Source organism: Pituophis catenifer, unplaced genomic scaffold (genome assembly GCF_029215685.1).
Source record: "Pituophis catenifer annectens isolate HBS135680 unplaced genomic scaffold, rPitCat1.0.hap2 SCAF_2, whole genome shotgun sequence".
In the NCBI taxonomy this organism is placed as follows: Eukaryota; Metazoa; Chordata; class Lepidosauria; order Squamata; family Colubridae; genus Pituophis; species Pituophis catenifer.
Window position 1 is genome coordinate 12,222,805 of NW_027256882.1, and position 27,504 is coordinate 12,250,308.

General features: G+C 41.5%; 1 pseudogene; it reads left to right on the forward strand.

Annotated features, from left to right (window-relative positions):
* The first annotated feature begins 445 nt into the window (after nt 1-445).
* On the forward strand, nt 446-27,251 carry LOC139309845 (zinc finger protein 721-like; annotated as a pseudogene).
* The last annotated feature ends 253 nt before the right edge of the window (nt 27,252-27,504 follow it).

A 27,504-nucleotide genomic window follows, 5' to 3' on the forward strand; every position in this document is an offset into this window, starting at 1 on the left:
GACAACCACTAAGTTGCCTTGGGAGGTTGTGGGAGCTTCATCACTGGAGGCTTTCAAGAGGAGACTGGACTGCCATTTGTCAGAAATGGTGCAGGGTCTCCTGCTTGGGGAGGTTGGACTAGATGACCTACAAGGTCCCTTCCAACTCCCTTAATTTGTAATGTGTAACTTTGCTGCTCCGCATCCCTTTCCCTTCCCTCCTCCCATCCTGGGCTTCCTCCCCTCCCCCTCTCCCCCGGTTCTCTCCCTGGGGCAAAGAAGCAATGGACTCGCTGCCCAGCTGACCATCCCACGGGGGAGCGGGGTGGGGGGATGCATAAAATGGGCGGCGCTCTCAGGGCTTTAGAGAGTGGGAGGAGCTGGACGGAGAGGGGAGGAGCTATAAGCGCTTCCTGTTTGGTTCTGTGCAGACTCCTGGCTGGGGTCGTTCCGGGGAGGGGGATTCAGGTGCGAGTCCGGCGGCGATCCTGGGCGCCTCTCTTGGGGAGCGGAGTCCGGGCGAGGAAGAGAGCCGCCTCTTTCCTATGGAGCGCCAGGTGAGAAGCTCCTTCCTCCCTTCCTTCCTTCTTCCCACCTGGGGAAATGCTCGGACAGGAGACCCTTCAATGCAGCTTCTTGGGGCGCTGCTAAGATCCTCCTGCAGTCCCCACTTTCTCCTTGGGGGAGATTATTATTATTACTATTATTATTCCTGGTCGTTTCCCGTCCTTTTCCTTTTCTCTGGGGCCGTTTCAGATCCGGGAGGCTTGGAGTTCAAGGGCTGCGAAAGCGGCGGGGAGAAAAGGGGGCGATCCCTCCCAGGAGCCCTTGTTTCGAGAGGAGCCGCCTCCGGAGGGAGCATCGGGGAAAGGCTCCTTCTGATGCCCTTTCATCTCTTTGCCCTCGTTGCTTTCATCCCTTCAATTCGGTTCCGTTCTTCAATTTAACTGGGTTTTTAAAGTCTTGGGTGCATTTAAAGGCCTTTTCCTGTGGGCCACTGTTTCTCAGCCTTGGCAACTTTGCGGTATGTGGATTTCTGCTCCCAGAATTCTCCATGTGTGTTGAAGTCCACATATTTTACAGCTCCCAAGATTGGGAAAGGTTGCTGTAGGCCAGGGGTGGGGAACTAGGGCCCTTTTAGGACTGGTGGACTTCAACTCCCAGAATCCCCGAGCCAGCTGTGTCAGGAATTCTGGGAGTTGAAGTCCACCAGCAATAAAAGGGCCCTAATTTTCCTCTTTTACAGTGGGGTATTCCAAAGGGCAAGTCCCAGCTTTGAAAAGAGTTTCTATCATCTGATAAGGAAAGTGAACATTATATAAACATAGAATAACATACTTGGAGTTGGAAGGGACCTTGGAGGTCTTCTAGTCCAACCCCCTGCTTGAGGAGGAGGAGTCTATACCATTTCAGACAATTGGCTGTCCAGTCTCTTCTTAAAAGCCTCCAGTGACCTTAGTCAGGATTCTGGGGATCAAGATTCGTACCTTGAAATGGCTGAAATAAAGACCTGTGTCCCATATCTGGGAAAGGTGAGAGAGAAACCACAACTGTCTTGCTAAAAATCCTTAAGGCTACAGGATGTCGGCATGGCTTCTTTGGCACCTTCCTTACTGTATCTCCTGTCAATCAAACAACTGTACTTCCTGCTGATGTCACTGAAATACGAAAGCATGAAAGAAATCATTCCAGATCTATCCCAGCCATTGTCCAAATCTGAATACAGGTAGTCCTTGACTTAGGACCACAATCGAGCCCAGAATTTCTGTTGCTTGGCGCGATAGTGGCTAAGTGAGTTTTCCCCCTTTTTATGACCTTTCTTGCTCCAGTTGTTAAGTGAACCCACTGCCGTTGTTCAGCTAGTAACACGGTGGTTAAGGGAATCTGGCTTCTCTATTGACTTTGCTTGTGGGAAGATTGCAATGGGATCACATGACCCTGGGACTCTGTAGCCTTTACAAATATGAGCCAGTTGCCCAGTGTCCAAATTTTGATCAGGTGACCATGGGGATGCTGCAAAGGTCCTGTGAAAAGCTGCCAGGAGTCACGTTTTTCAGTGTCCTGGTAACTTTGAAGAGTCACTAAATGAATGGCTGTAATTCGAGGACTACCTGTATACGTGAGAGACAATTTGGACTCTGTCTTTTTATTGGTGCCAGGCCAGATCAACTCCCTGGAAATGGGAGCGGATCTGCTTGAGGCCTCCAGAGTCCAGCTCTGAGGTGCTTTAATACATACATTCATGGCTGAGATAATCTGCCTCTGAATCCAATCCCTGGTCCTTCCACCCCTTTCAGTTTTCTTCTCACCCAGGGTGAGCTTCTATGTAATGTTGGTGTGGCTGCAAGGGACTCACATAAAGGGGTTCCCTAGTTAGCCTAGAAATAGGCTAAAATCAGCCTTCTGCACTGGCTGCTCAGGAATATCATTAGGATATTTGATGGCAAATTATTCCCTTGCTGTTTTCTTTTCACTCCTAGACACTCTCGTGGCCTCGTCTTCATCTCCTGGAACCTCAGGTTTTTATAGTGGAGGATTAACAACGGTTGAGCTTCCAAGGCAGGTAGGAGGATTCTTCCCTCCCGTCCCCAGATGTGCCAATCTCGCAATAACAGAATAACACAATTGGACGGGGTTTTAGAGATCTTCTAGTCTATCCCCCTGTTTCAAGCAGGAGACCCGATACCATTTCAGACAAGTGGGTGTCCAGTCTGTCCTTAAAAACCTCCAGCCCACAACTTCTGAAGGCAAACCGTTCCATTAGTTAATTGTTCTCACTGCCAGGAAGTTTCTCCTTAATTCCAGGTTGCCTTTCTCCATGATTAGTTTCCATCCATTATTTCTTGTCCTGCTTTCTGGTGCTTTGGAAAATAAGTTGAGCCCTTCTTGTTTGCGGCAGCCCCAGAAATACTGGAACACGGCTATCATGTCTCCCCTAGTCCTTCTTTTCTCTAGACTAACCATATCCAGTTCCTGCAATCGTTTTTCACATATTTTAGTCTCAAGACCTTTAATCCTTAGTTGCTCTATGCACTTTTTCCAAAGTCTCCACATCTTTTTGGTAATGTTGTGACCAAAACTGAACTCGGTATTCCAGGTGTGGTCTTTACTAAGGATTTTTAAAAAGTGTTGACCATGAAAGCCTAAAGTAAAAAGTAAAGTTCAAGCTTGACTTTTGCACAGAAATTAAACAGTGAACCCACTTGATTTGGAAGGATTCATCTGCTCACCACACTGGGTAAAATTAACCCAGTATTGTATTCAGTCAACATATCCAAGGTCAAGCCCATGAATGGACAACAAACAAATATGAGATTGCTGCTCCTGTGGCATCGGACAAACCAATAAAACATTAACTAGATGTATCTCTAGCCAGAGGCACTTTATGTTTTTGGAAAGGTTCTCCAGGGAAGATGTTCGGTATGAAATTGCCCAGCAGCTGTCCAGATAAAGTCAGAGACACTGACACAGACTTGTAGATTTTATATAAATATAAATATGTTTAACCTACAAATTTACCGCAGTCTTTGTCATCATCCAGAAAAGGAAGAACATAAGATAGTCAGGAACATCATGAGGTAAATCTAAAACATCATGCAGAACATACAGAAGGAAAAAAGGAGGGAAAAAAGGGAAACGCCCCTTTATACTTACAGCAACCAATCATAGCGTAGATTGCATCATGCATGAGTCAGCACTCTCTAACTAATCAGTTACAATTGTGTTCCGGCCTATTTGTACACTTTACTGTTTCAGATTCTAAATTCAATATCCTAACATGTTTGTTTGCCCTACTTGAAAACTAGAGGTTTTTCATTAAGAAGTAGACTCAAATGTAATTCATTGAAGTGTTCATTGTTAGCAAGGTTCATGGAATACGTTGTGGTTTCTCTCCTCTCCCTGTGTCAGGATTTGGTATCGCTTGAGGATGTAGCTGTGTTTTTCTCCGTGGAGGAGTGGGCCCTGCTGGATTCTGAGCAAAAAGCCCTGTACCAAGAGGTCATGCTGGAAAACAAGAGGAACATGGCCTCCTTAGGTAAGAGATTCTGTTGAGATATTTACATTTAGGAGCCAAAAGTCAAATCTTATATCAACTTAATAACAAGCATAGCATCATGTTTTGGACAAATGGGAGTTTGGAAGAATATTTATACTGTTCTAATACAGCAATGGTGCTTGATCCCTTTCACACCTAAGTTTGTCTTAACTTTTCTTTTCTTTTTTCTATTCCAAGCAGGTGACAAATGGGAGATGGAGGATTCTGGCCAAGAGGCAGCAGCACCTTTGCCAAAAGACAAAAAAGAAGATGTAGGAAAGATGCATGGAAAGCAAAGTTCTGAGGAAAAGGAGTTAACGGGGGAGCTGGAGAATTGTTCTGGTTTACCTTGTCCAGATCCCAATGTCTTATTGAACACAGATGATTGCCATGAAAAAGAAGTGTGTTCAAGGTGTGGGAAAACACTCCTAGATGAATTGGGATTATGTGACTGTTGCGAAATCCCTGCTGGAGAGAAACAGGATGAAAGCAGGCAACACTCCAGACGGACCCTTCCTCCTCCTTTATTTGAAAGCATACAAGAAGGAGGGGAAAGTTACAAATGTACGGAGTGTGCAGAAAGCTTCGATACAAGCCGCTCCCTTGCATCGCATAAAAAAATTCACAAAGCAGAGGATCCACACAAATGTCTGGATTGTGGAAGGACCTTCAGGCAGAAAAATCATCTTAATTCACATAAGAGGGTCCACGAAAAGAAGAAGCAGCATCAATGCATCACCTGCGGAAAGACCTTCAGAAACAGCACCTCCCTTACTTCCCATCAAAGCATCCACAGAGAGGAGAAGTTGTATCGACGCAGGAAGGGTAGAACGAGGTTTACTCAGAGCAAGGAACCAAATTCCCAGAAAAAAAGCCCCACTGGGAATAAAACATGTAAATGCCTGGAATGTGGGAAGAGCTTCCGCTCTGCAAGTCACCTCACTTACCATAATAGGATCCATACAGGGGAAAAGCCATATCATTGCACAGTGTGTGGGAAGAGTTTCACCCAAAAAGGCAATTTCAATTCACATATGAGGATCCACACTGTAGAGAAGCCGTATAAATGCACAGAGTGTGGAAAATGCTTCAGGAGAAATGATTCCCTTACTTGTCATAAGAGGATTCACACAGGGGAGAAACCCTATGAATGTTTGGAGTGTGGAAAAAGCTTTAATAGACATGATACACTAATTAAACATAATAGGATGCATAAAGGGGAGAAACCTTATAAATGCTTGCAGTGTGGAAAAAGCTTCAGTCAAAAAGTTCATCTTAAGTCACACGAGATGACCCACACGGGGGAAAAACCATTTCAATGCATGGAGTGTGGAAAGCGCTTCAATTGCTCTTCACACCTTACGTCCCATCACCGAATCCACACGGGGGAGAAGCCATTTCAGTGCCTGCAGTGTGGAAAGTGCTTTGCCAATTCTAGTGGCTTTCATGTCCACGAACGGACCCACACAGGGGAGAAACCGTACAAATGCCTGCAGTGTGGAAAGAGCTTCCATAAATCCAGCCACTTAACATCCCATAGAAGTGTCCACAGTGGAGAGAAACCACATCGATGCACCGAGTGTGGGAAGTGCTTCAATCAAAAAAGTAACCTTAATACCCATAAAAGGACCCACACAGGTGAAAAGCCTTATAAGTGCATCGAATGTGGCAAATGCTTCACTGAATTTACGTCCCTCACTTACCACAAAAGACTCCACACTGGGGAGAAACCATATGAATGCCGTACATGTGGAAAGAGCTTCAATGCAAAAAGAAGCTATATCCTACATAGCAGAACCCACACTGGGGAGAAACCATATCAGTGCCAGGAGTGTGGAAAAAGCTTCATTGATTCTGGAAAACTGACGATCCATAAAAGGATTCACACAGGGGAAAAACCATATAAGTGCATGGAGTGTGGCATGAGTTTCAGAATAAGCAGTAGCCTTCATAGCCACAAGAGGACCCACACTGGGGAGAAACCATATACATGTCATGAGTGTGGAAAAAGCTTTAGTCAAAGACATTCACTCAAGATCCATAGAAGGCTTCACTCAGGGGAGAAACCCTATAAATGCCTGGAGTGTGGAAAATGTTGTAATGAGAGTGGCAGTCTAACCTCCCACATGAGGATCCACACAGGAGAGAAACCCTTTAAATGCATTGAGTGTGGAAAGAGTTTCAAAGACGGAAGAAATCTTATGCTTCATAAAAGAATCCACACAGGGGAGAAGCCGTATCAGTGTGTAGAGTGTGGAAAGAAATTCAGAAACTGCAGTAACTTTAATCGACATAAGAAGACACACAGCAGGAAAAGACGATGCTAATTGGTCTGTGGTGATTCTCAAAATTTGCTTCATGCCCAAGAGAATCTTTAAAAATGCATGGTGTATGGAAAAGGGGTTTCAAAGCAGTAGACTTTTTTGATCCATTAAAAATAAGAATTTCCTTTTATAATTAGGAATTAACTTTTGGATACCGTGTTTTTCCCAAAATAAAACTTGCTTATATTTTTTTGGGCTCCAAAATAAGCCCTAGGTCTTTTTTTTGTGTGTGTGTGTGGGGGGGACACGATTTCAGGTTAATCAGCCCAGCTGTTCACTTTGCACCCCCTGGCACACGCAGAAGAGGCGGCAAGCGGGCCCAACGTTATCTGGCAGCTGCTGCATCCTGCCTGTCCCTTGGTCAGTGCACTCTGGGGCTCGTCTTTGCACGGCGGCACCAGCAGCAGACAGAGGCATGGGGCAGAAGGCAGGTGACCCTAACATGGCACGTGGGCTGCAGGCAAACTAAGAGACCTGATGACAAACCTCCTGTAGCCACCCACCCACTCCAGCTCCAGATTTTCGACTGGAAGCATTGCGGCGAGACAGTCGGGGAATTAGGGCAAAATAGAAGAGTCCAGGATTTTGAAATACAAAATGATCACACTGGGATAAACAGAGGGGAAATAAGAAAAGGAGAAAAGAGATGGGAAACAATGGGAAATATAGGGCAAAATAGGAGAGTTCAAGATTTTAAAGCGCAAAAGAATAAAAGGTGAAAGAAAAAGGCAAAAATAAAAATGAAAAGGGAGAAAAAGAAAGAAATGAAAGAGAAATATCCTATATATACTTAGAATTGAAATATGAATTGTAGTAAGAAATGGGAAATCATACGATTATAAAAATGAAATGAATAATAATTGGAATATTTTTATTTGCATTTTTTAAATTTAGATAATGGTAAGTTTTTAGAAACATGAATAAATTTAAACTAATAATTGAAATATCTTTAATGGTATATGGTGGTGAAAGTAGAAATGACTAAGTTGTGGCTTTGAGCAATATATGGGGAAAGCTATATGATTAGAGGATGTTTTAATTGTATATTGTGGTGAAAACAGAAATGATTAAGTTGTGGTTTGGAGGAACATATGGGGAAAACTATTTGGTTTATTATTATTTAAACATAATTGATTTGTAAGAAGCTGGATTGTATGAAAATGGAAATAATTGGAATATCTGCGTTCATATTTTTGGAATTAATATAAAGAAACATGGGGAAAATTATTTGGTTTACGATTAATATACAAAGAAAAAAGATAGTTATATAACTAACTGATTTATACTAAAATGTTGGATTGTATTATCAAAGGAAATGTATGTTATAAAATAAGTGGCTGCAGTATTCCTATAAGAATTGAACAATTGTAACACTATATAATTAATTAATTTGAGGATCGATATAAAAACAGATGACAATGGGAAGGGGTGCAACATAGAATAGAAGGGAAAAATTGAATTTGGTTAAGATTAGAGATGAGAATGAAGGTAATATTGGTTTAAAAAAAATAGATGACAATAAATATGATGGCAAAAAGGAAGTATAGAAATTGTAAATTTAGTTAAAATGACTAAACACAGTTTAAATTTGTGAATCGGCCAAATACTCTGTTCAGAGATAATACATTGTATGTTTGTATATGTGTTTGTGTAAAAAATAAAAAAAACCTCTTTTTTTTAAAAAAAGATGAAGTCGGAGACACTGACACAGACTTTTAGCTTTTATATAAATATAAATATATTTAACCAACAAATTTACAGCAGTCTTTGACATCATCCAGAAAAGTAAAAACAGTCAGGAACATCAATGAAGTAAGTCTTAACACCGTGATGGTGAACGTATAGCATGGGTGCCACAGGTGGCACGCGTAGCCATATCAGTGGGCACGCGAGTTCAGCTCCGGCGCAAAACAGGCTGTTTCCTGTCTCTGGAGGGGCGGTGGGGCCGGGGAGGGCCCGTTTTTTGCTGCCCCAGCCTCCAGAGCCTCTCTAGGAAGTTTGCAAATGGGCCTGGCCTCTGGAGAACACAAAGAAGGAAAAAAGGAAGAGAAAAAAGGGGAAACTCCCCCTTTATACTTGCAGCAACCAATCATAGCGTAGATTGCATCCTGCATGAATCAGCACTCCCTAACTAATCCCATTACAATTGGGTTGTCGTTTATTGTAGACTTTACTGTTCCAGCTACCAAATTCAATATCCTAAGATGCTTATTTGCCCTACTTGGAAGCTGTGGAGGTTTTTCATTAAAAGAAGACGAGTAACATGTAATTCATTGAAGTGCTCATTGTTAGGAATGATCATGGAATATGTTGTCTTTTTTTCCCTCCCTGTGTCAGAATTTGGGATCATTTGAGGACGTAGCTGTGTTTTTCTCCATGGAGGAGTGGGCCCTTCTGGATTTTAAACAAAAAGCCCTGTACCAAGAGGTCATGCTGGAAAAGAAGAGGAACATGGCCTCCTTAGGTGTTAAGATACCGTAGTGCAGAATAATTTTTTTTTTTAATTAATGCACGTGAAGTCCTGCAGCACTGGAGATTTTTTTTTTGTTTTGGGTGCTGTATTCTTCTCCAAACTGCTGATTTTCAAATATGCAAGCTATTTATCTGAGGTTTTCATCCTTTTCTATGAAGCCTGGCTTTTCTTCACAAATGGACAGTATGGAGACTGTGGCCTTCACAATCCACTCGCTCCCATTTGTTAAGAATCTGATCCAATCTTGCACATGCTGTGCATGAAAGGAAGAAATAACCAAGCGGAGCAGGTTAAGAAAAAGATTTATTTATTTATTTATTAGGAAATTTATATTAGGGCTGTTGGAAGAAAAATTCCTCTGGTTCAGTTCCCAGCTGGGAGGAAGGCGCTGGAAATAAAATGGAGGCTGATGGGAAAAAAGATTCTGTTTATTGATAGGCAGAACCAGCCTGTGATTCTGGGGCAGCTGACCAAATGGGCGAATGAGTGGATGGATCTTCATAGGTTTCTGTGACTTTGAAGTTTGAACTGATTGTACAATGAAGAGGGGATTGTGTCTTTTGCTAAATGGTGGTGGGTTAATGCTATTATGTCCTAAAATGTCCTGTCCTGTCCTGCTTAATCCTATCACCCGGTAGCTGAAAATGTTTTGTTTATGAATAGATTGGCCTGGATTCCTTAATGGGCCCAAAGTTTCCATCTGTAATCATTTCTGCTGCATTTTACTATGCAGGAAATTGGGGCTGGAGCATGTTTCTCCTTTGGTGAAATATAATAATCTGCCTCTTAATCCACAAAATATTTCATTCTTCCAGGAGGGGGAGGGATGCCTGATTACTTCTTACAGGGCCCAAGGTCTGTCTGGATCTTGAGCCTATCTTCTGGAGAGTTGGCCATTCCCACCACCTTGGTGCTCTGATATTGTTCTCCCCTGGAAAGTTACAATTTTTACCAGCCCTCTGTCAACCTGCCCTACCTTACAGGGTTGTTTTGTGGGGGAGGAAGAAGAATCGGGAACTAATCTTCAGCTCATGGGGAGGGTGGGAGGGGAAAGTCGTGGAATTAATGGATCAATCCGTCAAAGGATGGCTAGCATGTGGCTGCTGCTGCCTCCTCTCCCTAGTAAATACCCACCAGAGATTCTGCTGACCCCTTACTGGAAGGACACCCCTACCCCACCCCATTTTGGATTTTACCCGGAGAGGCTTGTTCTGATCTGGCAGTGTTTTTTTTTTTAAGAGGTTTTAAATTTACCCTATGTTTCAGACTATAAAACGCAATGGAGTATAAGACGCACCAAGATTTCGAAACGAGGTAAACGAGTTAAAAAAATGTTTTTGCCCTCCCTTGCCCCCAGGAGCACTCTGCAGGCCTCCCAAACATTTTTGGGAGGCCAAAAATGGGAAGTAAGGGAGGTGCTGGTTCTGAAGGTCTTTCCACAGGTGATGCATTGATGCTTCTTGCTCTCTTCGTGGACCTTCTTATGTGAATTAAGATGGTTTTTCTGCCTGAAGGTCTTTCCACAATCCAGACATTTGTGTGGATCCTCTGCTTTGTGAATTTTTTTATGTAATGCAAGGGAGCGGCTTGTATCGAAGCTTTCTGCACACTCCGTACATTTGTATGATTTCCCTCCTTGTATGCTTTCATGTAAAGGAGGAGGAAGGGTCCCTCTGGAGCGTTGCCTGCTTTCATTTTGTTTCTCTCCAGCAGGGATTTCACAACACTCACATAATCCAGATTCATCTCGGAGTGTTTTCCCACACCTTGAACACTCTCCTTTTTCTTGGCAATCATCTCCGTCCAATAAGACATTGGGATCTGGACAAGGGAAACCAGAGCAATTCTGCAGCTCAACCATTAACTGGTTTTGCTTAGGACTTTGCTTTCCATATATTTTTTCTGCAACTTCTTTTTTGTCTTTTGGCAAAGGTGCTGCTACCTCTTGGCCAGAATCCTCCATCTCCCATCCGTCACCTGCTTGCAACACAAAAAAAAAAGTTAACACAAACATAAGTGCAAAAGGGATCAAGCGCCGTTACTGTGTTTGAACAATATCAAACTTCCTCCCAAATCCCATTTGTTCCAAACATGTTGCTATACTTGGTATTAAAGTGAATTATGACTGGTCCTCACGCTTTTGACCGTTCTTCAAACTTACGACCATCCTCACATTTATGCCCATTGCAGCATTCTTAATGACTGTGTCACTTGTTTCACAACTTCAGTTCTTCACCACAGTGACAAGATAGGGTACAAAAATGTAAAATGTGAGGACAGTCGTAAGTGCGAGGACCGGTCAAAAATCACTTTTCCAGCCCTCTGAGTAGTTCCTATGCACATATAGGGACACCATTGTGGGTGTGGCTTATTTTGTGGGCATGGCTTGGAGGTCATGTGACTGGGTGGGCGTGGCTAGCTGGTCATGTGACTGGGTGGCCATGGCTATGTGTATAGGGACTACTCCGAGGGTTGAAAAAATTGATTTCTGACCAGTCCTCACACTTTTGACTGGTCCTCACACTTACGACCAGTCATTTATGCCCGTTGCAGCATTCTGTCACTCTTCACAACTGCGGTGCTTCATGTGCGCTTCTCCTCGCCTGGCCTCTCGTGATCATGGGGATGCTGCAATAGTCGTAAGTGTGAAAAGCTGTCATAAGTCACTTTTTTCAGTGCCATTGTAACTTTGAATGGTCACTAAATGAACTGTTGTAAATCAAGGATTACCTGTTCAAAAGTACAAAAAGCTGCCTTAAATACCAATCATTAGATTAGAAATATCTACAAGCTGGAGTTACAAATCAGGCAGGGTGCCAGAGCACCTTGAGGAATTAAAATAGTTAAACTACAATGATAACTATCAGCAACCAACTCTTGCTCATAAAGTGAAGCCCTTTAGCAGAGACAACATTTAAGCTCTCCAGAAAGAGCACACCCAGGAGAAGCAATCCTTAGATCCATTTGCACCACTTAAATATACAGCTGGTCTCACTCACCTCATAAAATATCCTAAGGAAATAATCCAGATTTAAGGAAAGATCACATGCCCCCCAGAAAAGCAGTAAAAAAATCAGTGTCAATCTTGCATACTGCCTCTTGGAAGTACACCCCAAAAGGACAGTGCCAAGAACCACTAAAGCAGTGAAAGAAGACCCCCTTTACAGACAAAAAAAGATAAGCCTAACTACAAAGAAAGCAATTAAAATGTAGCAAAAGAGCAAATACAGTAGTTGTTGTTTATTAAACCAATTACCAGAACAAATAGATGCAGGAACTAGCCAGATTTCTGAAGCTGCTTTTTTTCAGGAACAGAGATTAACATTTTCCCTTCCAAACAAAGCTGAATAGGGAAAATTATCTCATCAATAAGCACAGGATTAAACATCACCAAAAACCAGTTTTAGACCAAAAGTCAGAAAGGGTATGTAAACTCACGTTTGAATGTCAACCTTTCTAGCTAGTAATAACTAGCAGTCAGCACGGGTTTGTTAAAAACAGATCATGCCAAACCAATCTTATTTCATTCTTGAACATAGTGACTAAATTAGTAGACCAGCGAAATACTGTGGACATAATATGCTTAGACTTCAGCCAGGCATTGGACAAAGTAGACCACAACCAACTTCTTGGCAAGTAAGAAAAAAGTGGGATAGATAGCATCATCCCCAGACGGATTTGCAACTGGCTGACAAACCATACTTAACGAGTAGTCCTTAATGGGTCTAAGTATATGAAGGGAAGTAAGCAGTGAGATACCACAAGGTTCCATCTTAGGCAAGTACTAATAGGTAGTTAGGCCAGTAATAGAAGGGGAACTTACCAAATATGCAGATGATACTAAGGTGGCAGGAAGAACTAACACTCTATAGGCTCAAGATCCAGATGGATGCAGACAGACTTGAACACTGGGCCCTATCTAACTGTAGGAAGTTAGCACCCACCCCTTTCCTAAGGTGACCAGACGTCCCGCTTTTGGTGGGACAGTCCCGCTTTTGAGCAATTTGTCCCGCGTCCCGCAGCGTTTTAAAAAAGTCCCGATTTTTCATTCTGCCTCCTGGTTCCCGGCTGCCTCCTGAATCCCCGCTGATGGCTGGAGGGAAAAAACCTGTTTAAACTCTTGCCGCGGGGCTTCAAAGGGCCGCCCTACGTTAATTAGCTCAGCTTCCCCCTCTCAGCTGATTTGCACAGGGCTCTGCTCTTGCTAAATTGCTCAGCAGGTTTCTTTTTCTCTTTGTGCAAACCAAGCTCAAAACGAAAGTGAAAGTAAAACAGGCTGTTGGCTTTGCGGTTTGCTTGCAACGTTGGAAAATTAGGCAGCAGATTTATTTTCCTTTTCCTCACCAAAAAAGGTAAGTGCAAACAATGGAAAATTATTTAGGGCAAAAGAGGAGAGTTCAAGATTTTAAAACACACACAAAAAAAAAGCTCTTTTTAACTAGGGAATTGTAATAATTGAGATATTATTAATTGTATACTATGTTGAAAGCAGAAATGGTTAAGTTGTGGTTTGGAGGAATATATGGGGGAAATTATTTGGTTTATTATTATTGGTAAGTATAATTAATTGATTTGTAAGAAATTGGATTGCATGGAAATAATTGGAATATTCATGTTCATATTGATTAATATACAAAAAAGATAGTTAGATAACTAATTGATTTATATTAAAATGTTGAATTTGTATTAAACAACTGTATTACATAATTACATAATTAACCAATGTGAGGATGGATATAAAAATAGATGACAATGGGAAGGGGTATAAAATAGAATAGAAGGGAAAAATTGAATTTGATTAAGATTAGAGATGAGGATGAAGGGTAATATTGTTTTTTTAAAAAAATAGATGAGGAATAAATATGGCAAAAAGGAAATATAGAAATTGTAAATTTAATTGAAATGACTAAACACTGTTTAAATTTGTGAACCAGCCAAATATTCTGTTCAAAGAAAATACATTGTATGTATGTGTGTTTCTAATTATTGCTATTTATTCATATTTGTTCTCTTTTATTCTTTAAAGTTTAACAATTCATTCTTTATCTTAATATCTTTATATTTGTTTGGGGTTGGCTTTCTTCCCTTTCATCTTTTTTATTGTACAGCAATCTTTCTCCTCAAACCTACCACCTCTCTTTTCTTTCCTTCTTACTTTCTCTTCCCCCCCTCTTCTTCTCCTCCCTACTTCCTCTTCCTTTCTCCTTCTCCTCCTCTCTTCCTCCCTCTCTTAACCGTCACTCCTACTCTAATTTCCCTTCCCTTCCTTCATCCCTCTCAATTACTGTATCCTTTTATGCATATGGACTACTCAGAGGGCTGAAAAAGTTATTTTTGACTGGTCCTCGCACTTTTGACCAGTCCTCGAACTTACGACTGTCCTCACATTTTACATTTTTGCCCTATCTTGTCATCATGGTGAAGAGAAGCAGTTGTGAAATGAGTGACATGGTTGTTAAGAATGCTGCACGGGCATAAATGTGAGGATGGTCATAAGTGTGAGGACCAGTCAAAAGTGTGAGGACCTGTCAGAAATGACTTTTTTCAGCCCTCTGGTTAGTCCTTTTGTGCATATGGACTACTCAGAGGGCTGAAAAAGTTATTTTTGACTGGTCCTCGCACTTTTGACCAGTCCTCGAACTTACGACTGTCCTCACATTTTACATTTTTGCCCTATCTTGTCATCATGGTGAAGAGAAGCAGTTGTGAAATGAGTGACATGGTTGTTAAGAATGCTGCACAGGCATAAATGTGAGGATGGTCATAAGTGTGAGGACCAGTCAAAAGTGTGAGGACCTGTCAGAAATGACTTTCCAGCCCTCTGAGTAGTCCCTATACACATAGCCATGGCCACCCGGTCACATGACCAGCTAGCAACGCCCACCCAGTCACATGGCCTCCAAGCCACGCCCACACAATAAGCCACGCCCACAATGGTGTCCCTCTTACCAATGTTAAAATCTGTTCACCTTACCCTATACACATAGCCATGGCCACCCGGTCACATGACCAGCTAGCCACGCCCACCCGGTCACATGACCAGCTAGCCACGCCCACAAAATAAGCCACGCCCACAATGTCCCTCTTTACCAATGTTAAAATGTGGTCACCTTACCCTTTCCTGGAAGAATGAAATATTTTAGGAAATATTAAAAAGGCAGAATATTAGATTTCCCTGGATGAGAAATGGAGAAACATGTTTTAAAAGACAAGCAGCTTCCTGCCTCCACCCCCCCCACAACGTTGTAAATGGGCCAAAATCTGCAACACAATAGGGCCCATCTAGCACAGAAACTAAACCTATAGGGCCCATCTAGCAGCAGAAACTCACCACAAGGCACCTGGTAAGATTACATCAACCAGCAAGGCTAGCTAAGACCCCCACCTCCTGGGAGTCTGACAACCAATCAGGATACTCTTTCTGGGCCCCAGGAAGTTCAAAGCCAGGGCATAAACCTGGGGACTCGCTGACTCTCAGCCCCTTTTCTGTTCAGGAACTCAAACCATGTGATCCTGTCCACCATTAAACCATCCTTCCAAGCAGTCTCCATGTTTCCAGTGTCTTTTTCTGTTGCCGTAATTCGAGGATCGGACTCAATAAAGAATTCAGAGTTGTAGTATTCAAACAAAGTCTTATTTATTCACAGAAGGCATTCTATATTCACAGAGTGATTGCAGATAGAAGCAAGGAGGAGGAGTGTGCATCTCCTTTTATACCAGGGAGGCGGGATTAGGGAGGAGGAGTGGTTAGTGAGAAATACATTATGAAAAGAAGAATAAATTAACCCTTGGTACTCCATGAGCATATACCTCTTTCATTCGAGAATAAGGCATTTATCCGTGACAAATCCCCCTCTAAATGCCGATTCGACATACAGCAGTAATTACATTCAGAGTCAGAACAATATAGAACATATAATTTTGAAGTTAGATATTTATGTTGTTTCGATTGTAAAGGTTTAGTCAATATGTCAGCTATTTGTTCTGTAGTGTCACAATGAATAGCTTTGATGAATCCATTTTGAGACAATTGTCTTACATGTTTGTATTTGATATCTATATGCCTGGATCTTTGACCAATAGCATCTGCTCTAGATATCTCTATTGCAGCTTTGTTATCTTCATGTATAGTGAATGGTTGCAAAGGACTCTTCCAAACATCAGTTAATAAATCATTGAACCAGATGAGATTATTAGAAGCTTTTGACAAGCAAATATATTCTGCTTCAGTGGTTGATGTGGCTACTAAATCCTGTTTTCCAGTATACCAGTAGACTGGGCAGTTGTTAAGAAAGAATACATAGCCGGAAGTGCTCTTCCTGGTCTTAGTGTCGCCTGCCCAGTCAGCATCGGCGTAACAGGTGAGAATAGGCTCTTTGACATCGTTGGGCTCTAATAATAAGCAATAATCTAAGCTGTGTGTCAAGTATCTTAACACTCTTCTAATTGCTTCCCAATGATAAATTAGGGGTTTACTGACATATCTAGAAAGTAAATTAAGGGGTAGAGCAATATCAGGTCTGGTCCAATTGGCAATATATAAGAGGGAACCGATAACTGATCTGTAAAGTGTATTGTCATTAAACTCAGGAGATAATTCATTCATATTCTTTAGAAAATCAACCTGCATTGGAGTATCACGAGGCTTTGCATCATTCATATTGCATCTGTTCAAGAGTTCTATAATTTTATCTTTCTGAGACAATCTAAATCCTTTTTTAGTTTTACTTATCTGTACTCCAAGATATTTATTTACTTTCCCCAATGACTTTAACGAAAAATGTTCCCCTAATTTTGATACAAATATATCTCTCTTATCTTTATGTTTGCCAATATACAAAATATCATCCACATAGATTAACACAAATTCTAATGATTCACCTTCTCTCCTAACAAAAAAACAATTGTCTGCAGTTGTAGCATTGAAATTAATAGTTTTGAGTACATTGACCAGGCATTCATACCAGCGCTTGCCGGATTGCTTCAATCCATACAAACTTTTGTTTAGTAACCATGTTTCATTTCTATTTGTGTTTTGACTATGGGGAGCTCTTACATATATTTCTTTATCGAGTTTTGCATGTAGATATGCAGTTTGTATATGGTATTGAAAGACTTCAAGGTTAAGGGCTGAGGCTATTACTAAAGCTGTCTTAACACTTTCAGTTCTTACAGTGGGAGAATATGTGTCTGTATAATCCTCAGGGTATCTTTGGGCAAAGCCCTGTGCAACCAGTCTTGCTTTATATAATGTGTTACCCCCTTCTAAGTTCTTAATTTTAAATATCCACCTAGTGCCTATAATTGTCTTATCTTTTGGGACTGGTGTTGGAGTGAATACTTTGAGTTCTCGTAAACTGTCCATTTCTTTGGCCATGGCCAATTCCCATTTCTCTTTTTCTTCTGTGGGTAGTTTTAATACATCTTCATATGTATTAGGTGTTGATGTATCATTATTTATATGCATTATGTAATCCTTATATCTTTCTGGTACTTTATTCCTATTGCATCTAATTGTTCTTTCTGGTCTACTGTTGTTATCATGTAAATATCTTGCTTCCTTTTGTGTTAATGAATCTGTTTTGATTTTGGGGCAATTTCCCATCCATATTTTGGTGTCGCTCGTTTGTGTACTGCAGTTTTGTCCTTCCCCTTTTGTTTTATCTTGTGTTTTAATATCTGATCTTGTTATTGGGAGTACCTCATTAAGATGTATCTTAGACCAATTGGCCTGTTCATGAAATACGGCTGTCCTAGAAATTATGAATTTGTTATTATTGTCAATAAATCTATATCCTTTTGTACCTGTTTCATAACCCATGAATCTGAGCCTCCTAGATACATTATCTCCTTTACGTCTCAATTGTTTCGGTATATGTACATCTGCTGTGACTCCAAATACATGCATGTGGGCTATCTTGGGTTTTTTACTGTACATTAATTCGTATGGAGTTTTATTTATGACACTAGACCAAATTCTGTTAAGTGTATAATTGGAATATAATAATGCTTCTGACGAGAAATGTTTGCCTAAACCAGCATCCTCTAATGTACATCTAATCATGGTTTGTAGTGTCGAGTTTTTTTGTTCTGCCACTCCATTTTGAAAAGCAGAGAAAGGACTAGAAGTGAAATGTAACATCCCTTTTGCTTTTAACCATTGGGAGAATTCCTTTGACATAAACTCAGATCCTCTGTCTGTCATGATCTGTCTTATTTTTGTGTTGTGTTGTGTTTCTACACGTTTATAAAATTCTTTGAATTTTTGAAATGTTTCATCTTTGTGTCTTAAGGTATAGACAAAGCCATAACGGCTGTAGTCGTCTACAATGGTAAGAAAATATCGTTTTTTGTATGTAATTGATGGAGTTAGTGGGCCAACTAGGTCCATATGTACTAGGTCAAAAATATGATTTGATGATCTTGCTGCCTTTTTTGGTCTGGGCTTGATTCTGAGTTTTGAGGACTTACATACTGAACATTCCAAGTAATTTTTACAGTCTTTTATTTTAACACCTTCAGCATGTTCAATCATTTTTTGTATTACAGGAAAACTGGCATGTCCTAATTTTCTGTGTAATATATGTGCACATTCATCATGAATTGGTTTTCCAATTATTGGTCTTTTGTTAGTGTGTGTATTGCTGACAGATATAGTTCTATCATTATGTTCTGGTTCATGTTCCTCATTGTCACTATCTATATCATTTTCATTTTCTGTGTTAGTGTCATTTTCAATGTTTGAATCAATGTTGTGTAGCCATCTTTCCTCTGTGATCAAATAAGGTAAATCTCCTTTGGTGATTATATTACCTATGTTTATTTTGTTTTTCTCTAGAGTTACTTTTCCTTTTGAGAATATTATATTTATGTTAGAGTCCCTATGCCTTATTCTCGAATGAAAGAGGTATATGCTCATGGAGTACCAAGGGTTAATTTATTCTTCTTTTCATAATGTATTTCTCACTAACCACTCCTCCTCCCTTTGTAATCTGTAACTTTGCTGCTCCGCTTCCCTTTCCCTTCCCTCCTCCCATCCTGGGCTTCCTCCCCTCCCCCTCTCTCCCCCCCCTTCTCTCCCTGGGGCAAAGAAGCAATGGACTCGCTGCCCAGCTGACCATCCCACGGGGGAGCGGGGGGGTGGGGCAAGCAGGGGCACCCCGAGTGGGCGGCGCTCTCAGGGCTTTAGAGAGTGGGAGGAGCTGGACGGAGAGGGGAGGAGCTATAAGCGCTTCCTGTCTGGTTCTGTGCAGACTCCTGGCTGGGGTCGTTCCGGGGAGGGGGATCCAGGTGCGAGTCCGGCGGCGATCCTGGGCGCCTCTCTTGGGGAGCGGAGTCCGGGCGAGGAAGAGAGCCGCCTCTTTCCTATGGAGCGCCAGGTGAGAAGCTCCGTCCTCCCTTCCTTCCTTCTTCCCACCTGGGGAAATGCTCGGACAGGAGACCCTTCAATGCAGCTTCTTGGGGCGCTGCTAAGATCCTCCTGCAGTCCCCACTTTCTCCTTGGGGAGATGATTATTATTATTACTATTATTCCTGATCGTTTCCCGTCCTTTTCCTTTTCTCCGGGGCCGTTTCAGATCCGGGAGGCTTGGAGTTCAAGGGCTGCGAAAGCGGCGGGGAGAAAAGGGGGCGATCCCTCCCAGGAGCCCTTGTTTCGAGAGGAGCCGCCTCCGGAGGGAGCATCGGGGAAAGGCTCCTTCTGATGCCCTTTCATCTCTCTGCCCTCGTTGCTTTCATCCCTTCAATTCGTTTCCATTCTTCAATTTAACTGGGTTTTTAAAGTCTTGGGTGCATTTAAAGGCCTTTTCCTGGGGGCCACTGTTTCTCAGCCTTGGCAACTTTGTGGTATGTGGATTTCTGCACAGATTTCTCTGGGAGTTGAAGTCCACCAGCAATAAAAGGGCCCTAATTTTCCTCTTTTACAGTGGGGTATTCCAAAGGGCGAGTCCCAGCTTTGAAAAGAGGATGGTGGACATTATATAAACATAGAATAACATACATAGAGTTGGAAGGGACCTTGGAGGTCTTCTAGTCCAACCCCCTGTTTGAGGAGGAGGAGTCTATACCATTTCAGACAATTGGCTGTCCAGTCTCTTCTTAAAAGCCTCCAGTGATCTTAGTCAGGATTCTGGGGATCAAGATTCGTACCTTGAAATGGCTAAAATAAAGACCTGGGTCCCATATCTGGGAAAGGTGAGAGAGAAACCACAACTGTCTTGCTAAAAATCCTTAAGGCTACAGGATGTCGGCATGGCTTCTTTGGTACCTTCTGTTAGGATATGGTTTTAGCCTAACAAGTTGTCCAGGCAATATATGTGTTGTGTGATTTTAACATAAATACGTATTGTGTGACTTTAAAGTTTTACTGCTGATTCATTGTAATGCTGAGTCATGCTGTAATTAGATAATCACTGGTTGTGAACATATTTAAGGAAGGTACTGCAAAGTATTCAGTTGATGATAAGCTACCATAGTGTGAGGAGTGCTATCCATTGTGCTATCATCGGTTAGATGGATCTGCTACCATCGTGGTTTGTGAACCAGAGGGAGTTTGTTATTCTAACCAACTACTGTTTGTGTGGTAAGAAGATTTTGTATCACTGGACTGATTTAACTGGCAAAGACTTGGATTGATTTAAAGACTATGAGATTGTTTTTTCACTATAAAGTAAACTCTTGATAAACCAGTTTGCACATCTCTTATTCATTGCTCTCGGCAACGTTTCTCTGTGCTCTACACTCTGCTGGTTGGTAACACAACAACAATATCCTTAACAGCTTCCTTACTGTATCTCCTGTCAATCAAACAACTGTACTTCCTGCTGATGTCACTGAAATATAAAAGCATTAAAGAAATCATTCCAGATCTATCCCAGCCATTGTCCGAATCTGAATACAGGTAGTCCTTGACTTAGGACCACAATCGAGCCCAGAATTTGTGTTGCTTGGCGCGATAGTGGCTAAGTGAGTTTTCCCCCTTTTTATGACCTTTCTTGCTACAGTTGTTAAGTGAACCCACTGCCGTTGTTCAGTTAGTAACACGGTGGTTAAGGGAATCTGGCTTCTCTATTGACTTTGCTTGTGGGAAGATTGCAATGGGATCACATGACCCTGGGACTCTGTAGCCGTTACCAATAGGAGCCAGTTGCCCAGTGTCCAAATTTTGATCAGGTGACCATGGGGATGCTGCAAAGGTCCTGTGAAAAGCTGTCAGGAGTCAGTGTTTTTTCAGTGTCCTGGTAACTTTTTTATTTATTTATTTATTTATTTTTAATTTGATTTATATGCCGCCCTTCTCCGAAGACTCAGGGCGGCTTACAATGTGCTCAGCAATAGCCTTCATCCTTTTGTATATTTATACAAAGTCAGCTTATTGCCCCCACAAACTGGGTCCTCATTTCACCTACCTTAGAAAGGATGGAAGGCTGAGTCAACCTTGAGCCTTGGCGAGATTCGAACCCTGCAGTAATTGCAGGCAGCTGGTCTTAATAACCAGCTTAATAACAGGGTGCCTTAAACCCCTGTACTACCAAGGCTCTTATACTTTGAAGAGTCACTAAATGAATGGCTGTAATTCGAGGACTACCTGTATATGTGAGAGACAATTTGGACTCTGTCTCTTTGTTGGTGCCAGGCCAGATCTAGTACTCCTGACTAACAACTCAGCACAACTCCCTGGAAATGGGAGCGGATCTGCTTGAGGCCTCCAGAGTCCAGCTCTGAGGTGCTTTAATACATACATTCATGGCTGAGATAATCTGCCTCTGAATCCAATCCCTGGTCCTTCCACCCCTTTCAGTTTTCTTCTCACCCAGGGTGAGCTTCTATGTAATGTTGGTGTGGCTGCAAGGGACTCACATAAAGGGGCTCCCTAGTTAGCCTCGAAATACAGGCTGCTCAGGAATATCATTAGGATGTTTGATGGCAAACTTTTCCCTTGCTGTTTTCTTTTCACTCCTAGACACTCTCGTGGCCTCGTCTTCATCCCCCGGAACCTCAGGTCTTTATAGCGGAGGCTTAACAATGGTTGAGCTTCCAAGGCAGGTAGGAGGATTCTTCCCTCCCCTCCCCAGATGTGCCAATCTCGCAATAACAGAATAACACAATTGGACGGGGTCTTAGAGATCTTCTAGTCTATCCCCCTGTTTCAAGCAGGAGACCCGATACCATTTCAGACAAGTGGGTGTCCAGTCTGTCCTTAAAAACCTCCAGCCCACAACTTCTGAAGGCAAACTGTTCCATTAGTCAATTGTTCTCACTGCCAGGAAGTTTCTCCTTAATTCCAGGTTGCCTTTCTCCATGATTAGTTTCCATCCATTGTTTCTTGTCCTGCTTTCTGGTGCTTTGGAAAATAAGTTGAGCCCTTCTTGTTTGCAGCAGCCCCAGAAATACTGGAACACGGCTATCATGTCTCCCCTAGTCCTTCTTTTCTCCAGACTAGCCATATCCAGTTTCTGCAACCGTTTTTCATATGTTTTAGTCTCAAGGCCTTTAATCCTTAGTTGCTCTATGCACTTTTTCCAAAGTCTCCACATCTTTTTGGTAATGTTGTGACCAAAACTGAACTCGGTATTCCAGATGTGGTCTTTACTAAGGATTTTTAAAAGCGTTGACCATGAGAGCCTAAAGTAAAAAGTAAAGTCCAGACTTTTGCACAGAAATTAAATGGTGAACCCACTTGATTTGGAAGGATTCATTGGCTCACCACACTGGGTACAATTAACCCAGTGTTGGATTCAGTCAAGATATCCAAGGTCAAGCCTATCAATGGACAACAAACGAATATGTGGTTGCTACTCCTGCACCATCGGACAAACCAATAAAACATTAACTAGATGTATCTCTAGCCAGAGGCACTTTATGTTTTCGGAAAGGTTCTCCAGGGACGATGTTCGGTCATGAAATTGCCCAGCAGCTGTCCAGATAAAGTCAGAGACACTGACACAGACTTGTAGATTTTATATAAATATAAATATGTTCAACCTACAAATTTACCGCAGTCTTTGTCATCATCCAGAAAAGGAAGAACATAAGATAGTCAGGAACATCATGAGGTAAATCTAAAACATCATGCAGAACATACAGAAGGAAAAAAGGAGGGAAAAAAGGGAAACGCCCCTTTATACTTACAGCAACCAATCATAGCGTAGATTGCATCATGCATGAGTCAGCACTCTCTAACTAATCAGTTACAATTGTGTTCCGGCCTATTTGACACTTTACTGTTTCAGATTCTAAATTCAATATCCTAACATGTTTGTTTGCCCTACTTGAAAACTAGAGGTTTTTCATTAAGAAGTAGACGCAAATGTAATTCATTGAAGTGTTCATTGTTAGCAAGGTTCATGGAATACGTTGTGGTTTCTCTCCTCTCCCTGTGTCAGGATTTGGTATCGCTTGAGGATGTAGCTGTGTTTTTCTCCGTGGAGGAGTGGGCCCTGCTGGATTCTGAGCAAAAAGCCCTGTACCAAGAGGTCATGCTGGAAAACAAGAGGAACGTGACCTCCTTAGGTAAGAGATTCTGTTGAGATATTTACATTTAGGAGCCAAAGGTCAAATCTTATATCAACTTAATAACAAGCATAGCATCATGGTTTGGACAAATGAGAGTTTGGAAGAATATTTATACTGTTCTAATACAGCAATGGTGCTTGATCCCTTTCACACCTAAGTTAGTCTTAACTTTTCTTTTCTTTTTTCTATTCCAAGCAGGTGACAAATGGGAGATGGAGGATTCTGGCCAAGAGGCAGCAGCACCTTTGCCAAAAGAGAAAAAGGAAGTTGCAGAAAAAATATATGGAAAGCAAAGTTCTGAGGAAAAGCAGTTAACGGGGGAGCTGGAGAATTGCTCTGGTTTCCCTTGTCCAGATCCCAATGTCTTATTGGACGGAGATGATTGCCAAGAAAAAGGAGAGTGTTCAAGGTGTGGGAAGACCCTTCGAGATGAATCTGGATTATGTGACTGTTGTGAAATCCCTGCTGGAGAGAAACAGGATGAAAGCAGGGAACACTCCAGAGGGACCCTTCCTCCTCCTTTACATGAAAGCATACAAGAAGGAGGGAAAATGTACAAATGTACAGAGTGTGCAGAAAGCTTCGATACAAGCCGTTCCCTTGCATCACATAAAAAAATTCACAAAGCAGAGAATCCACACAAATGTCTGGATTGTGGAAGGACCTTCAGGCAGAAAAATCATCTTAATTCACATAAGAGAGTCCACAAAGAGAAGCAGCAGCATCAATGCATTACCTGTGGAAAGACCTTCGGAAGCAGCACCTCCCTTGCTTCCCATCAAAGCAGCCACAGAGACGAGAAGTTGCATCAATGCAGGGACGGTAGAACGAGGCTTACTCGGAACAAGAAACCGAATTCCCCCCAAAAAAGCCCCACTGGGAATAAATCATGTAAATGCCTGGAATGTGGGAAGAGCTTCTGCTCTGCAGGTGAGCTCACTTACCATAATAGGACCCATACAGGGGAAAAGCCGTATCATTGCACGGTGTGTGGGAAGAGTTTCACCCAAAAAGGCAATTTCAATTTACATAAGAGGGTCCACACTGGAGAGAAGCCGTATAAATGCACAGAGTGTGGAAAATGCTTCAGTACCCAAGGTATCCTTAGTTCCCATAAGAGGATTCACACAGGGGAGAAACCCTATGAATGTTTGGAGTGTGGAAAAAGCTTCAATAGACATGATACACTAATTAAACATAATAGGATGCATAAAGGGGAGAAACCTTATAAATGCCTGCAGTGTGGAAAAAGCTTCAGTCAAAAAGTTCATCTTAAGTCACACGAGAGGACCCACACGGGGGAAAAACCACTTCAATGCATGGAGTGTGGAAAGCGCTTCAGTTGCTCTTCACATCTTATGGTCCATCACCGAATCCACACGGGGGAGAAGCCCTTTCAGTGCCTGCAGTGTGGAAAGCGCTTTATCAGTTCTAGTGGCCTTCATGCCCATGAACGGACCCACACAGGGGAGAAACCGTACAAATGCCTGCAGTGTGGAAAGAGCTTTCGTAAATCCAGCCACTTAACATCCCATAGAAGTGTCCACAGTGGAGAGAAACCACATCGATGCACCGAGTGTGGGAAGTGCTTCAATCAAAAAAGTAACCTTAATACCCATAAAAGGACCCACACGGGTGAAAAGCCTTATAAGTGCATCGAATGTGGCAAATGCTTCACTGAATTGTGTTACCTCACTTACCACAAAAGACGCCACACTGGAGAGAAACCATATGAATGCCGTACATGTGGAAAGAGCTTCAATGCAAAAAGAAGCTATATCCTACATAGCAGAACCCACACTGGGGAGAAACCATATCAGTGCCAGGAGTGTGGAAAAAGCTTCATTGATTCTGGAAAACTGACAATGCATAAAAGGATTCACACAGGGGAGAAACCCTTTAAGTGCATGGAGTGTGGCATGAGTTTCAGAATAAGCAGTAGCCTTCGTAGCCACAAGAGGACCCACACTGGGGAGAAACCATATACATGTCATGAGTGTGGAAAAAGCTTTAGTCAAAGACATTCACTCAAGATCCATAGAAGGCTTCACTCAGGGGAGAAACCCTATAAATGCCTGGAGTGTGGAGAATGTTATAATGAGAGTGGCACTCTTACCTCCCACATGAGGATCCACACAGGGGAGAAGCCGTTTAAATGCATTGAGTGTGGAAAGGCTTTCAAAGATAGGAGTTATTTTACACTCCATAAGAGAATCCACACGGGGGAGAAGCCGTATGAGTGTGTGGAGTGTGGAAGGAAATTAATAAGCTCTGGTGAATTTAATCGACATAAGAAGATGCACAGCAGGAAAAGACGATGCTAATTGGTTTGTGTTGATTCTCAAAATTTGCTTCATGCCCAGGAGAATCTGTAAAAATGCATAGTGTATGGAAAAGGGGTTCCAAAGCAGTAGACTTTTTTGATCCATTAAAAATAAGAATTTCCTTTTATAATTCGGAACTAACTTTTGGATACCAAGTTTTCCCCCAAATAAAACTTGCTTATATTTTTTGGGCTCCAAAATAAGCCCTAGGTCTTTTTTTTGTGGGGGGGGGAACATGATTTCAGGTTAATCAGCCCAGCTGTTCACTTTGCACCCCCTGGCGCATGCAGAAGAGGCGGCAAGCGGGCCCAACGTTATCTGGCAGCTGCTGCATCCTGCCTGTCCCTTGGTCAGTGCACTCGGGCTCATCTTTGCACGGCGGCACCAGCAGCAGACAGAGGCATGGGGCAGAAGGCAGGTGATCCTAACATGCCACGTGGGCTGCAGGCAAACTAAGAGACCTGATGACAAACCTCCTGTAGCCACCCACCCACTCCAGCTCCAGATTTTCGACTGGAAGCATTGCGGCGAGACAGTCGGGGAATTAGGGCAAAATAGAAGAGTCCAGGATTTTGAAATACAAAATGATCACACTGGGATAAACAGAGGGGAAATAAGAAAAGGAGAAAAGAGATGGGAAACAATGGGAAATATAGGGCAAAATAGAAGAGTTGAAGATTTTAAAGCGCAAAAGAAAAAAAGGTGAAAGAAAAAGGCAAAAATAAAAATGAAAAGGGAGAAAAAGAAAGAAATGAAAGAGAAATATCCTAAATATACTTAGAATTGAAATATGAATTGTAGTAAGAAATGGGAAATCATACGATTATAAAAATGAAATGAATAATAATTGGAATATTTTTATTTGCATTTTTTAAATTTAAATAATGATAAGTTTTTAGAAACATGAATAAATTTAAACTGTAATAATTGAAATATTTTTAATGGTATATGGTGGTGAAAGTAGAAATGACTAAGTTGTGGCTTTGAGCAATATATGGGGAAAGCTATATGATTAGAGGATGTTTAATTGTATATTGTGGTGAAAGCAGAAATGATTAAGTTGTGGTTTGGAGGAACATATGGGGAAAACTATTTGGTTTATTATTATTTAAACATAATTGATTTGTAAGAAGCTGGATTGTATGAAAATGAAAATAATTGGAATACCTGTGTTCATATTTTTGGAATTTATATAAAGAAACATATAGGGAAAATTATTTGGTTTACGATTAATATACAAAGAAAAAAGATAGTTATATAACTAACTGATTTATACTAAAATGTTGGATTGTATTATCAAAGGAAATGTATGTTATAAAATAAGTGGCTGCAGTATTCCTATAAGAATTGAACAATTGTAACACTATATAATTAATTAATTTGAGGATCGATATAAAAACAGATGACAATGGGAAGAGGTGCAACATAGAATAGAAGGGAAAAATTGAATTTGGTTAAGATTAGAGATGAGAATGAAGGGGGTAATATTGGTTTAAAAAAAATAGATGAGAATAAATATGATGGCAAAAAGGAAGTATAGAAATTGTAAATTTAGTTAAAATGACTAAACACAGTTTAAATTTGTGAATCGGCCAAATACTCTGTTCAGAGATAATACATTGTATGTTTGTATTTGTGTTTGTGTAAAAAATAAACCTTTTTTTTTTTTTAAAAAAAAAGATGAAGTCGGAGACACTGACACAGACTTGTAGCTTTTATATAAATATAAATATATTTAACCTACAAATTTACAGCAGTCTTTGTCATCATCCAGAAAAGTAAAAACAGTCAGGAACATCAATGAAGTAAGTCTTTTTTTTTTTTTATTGAAAAAGTTTTCAAATACAAGTTTTT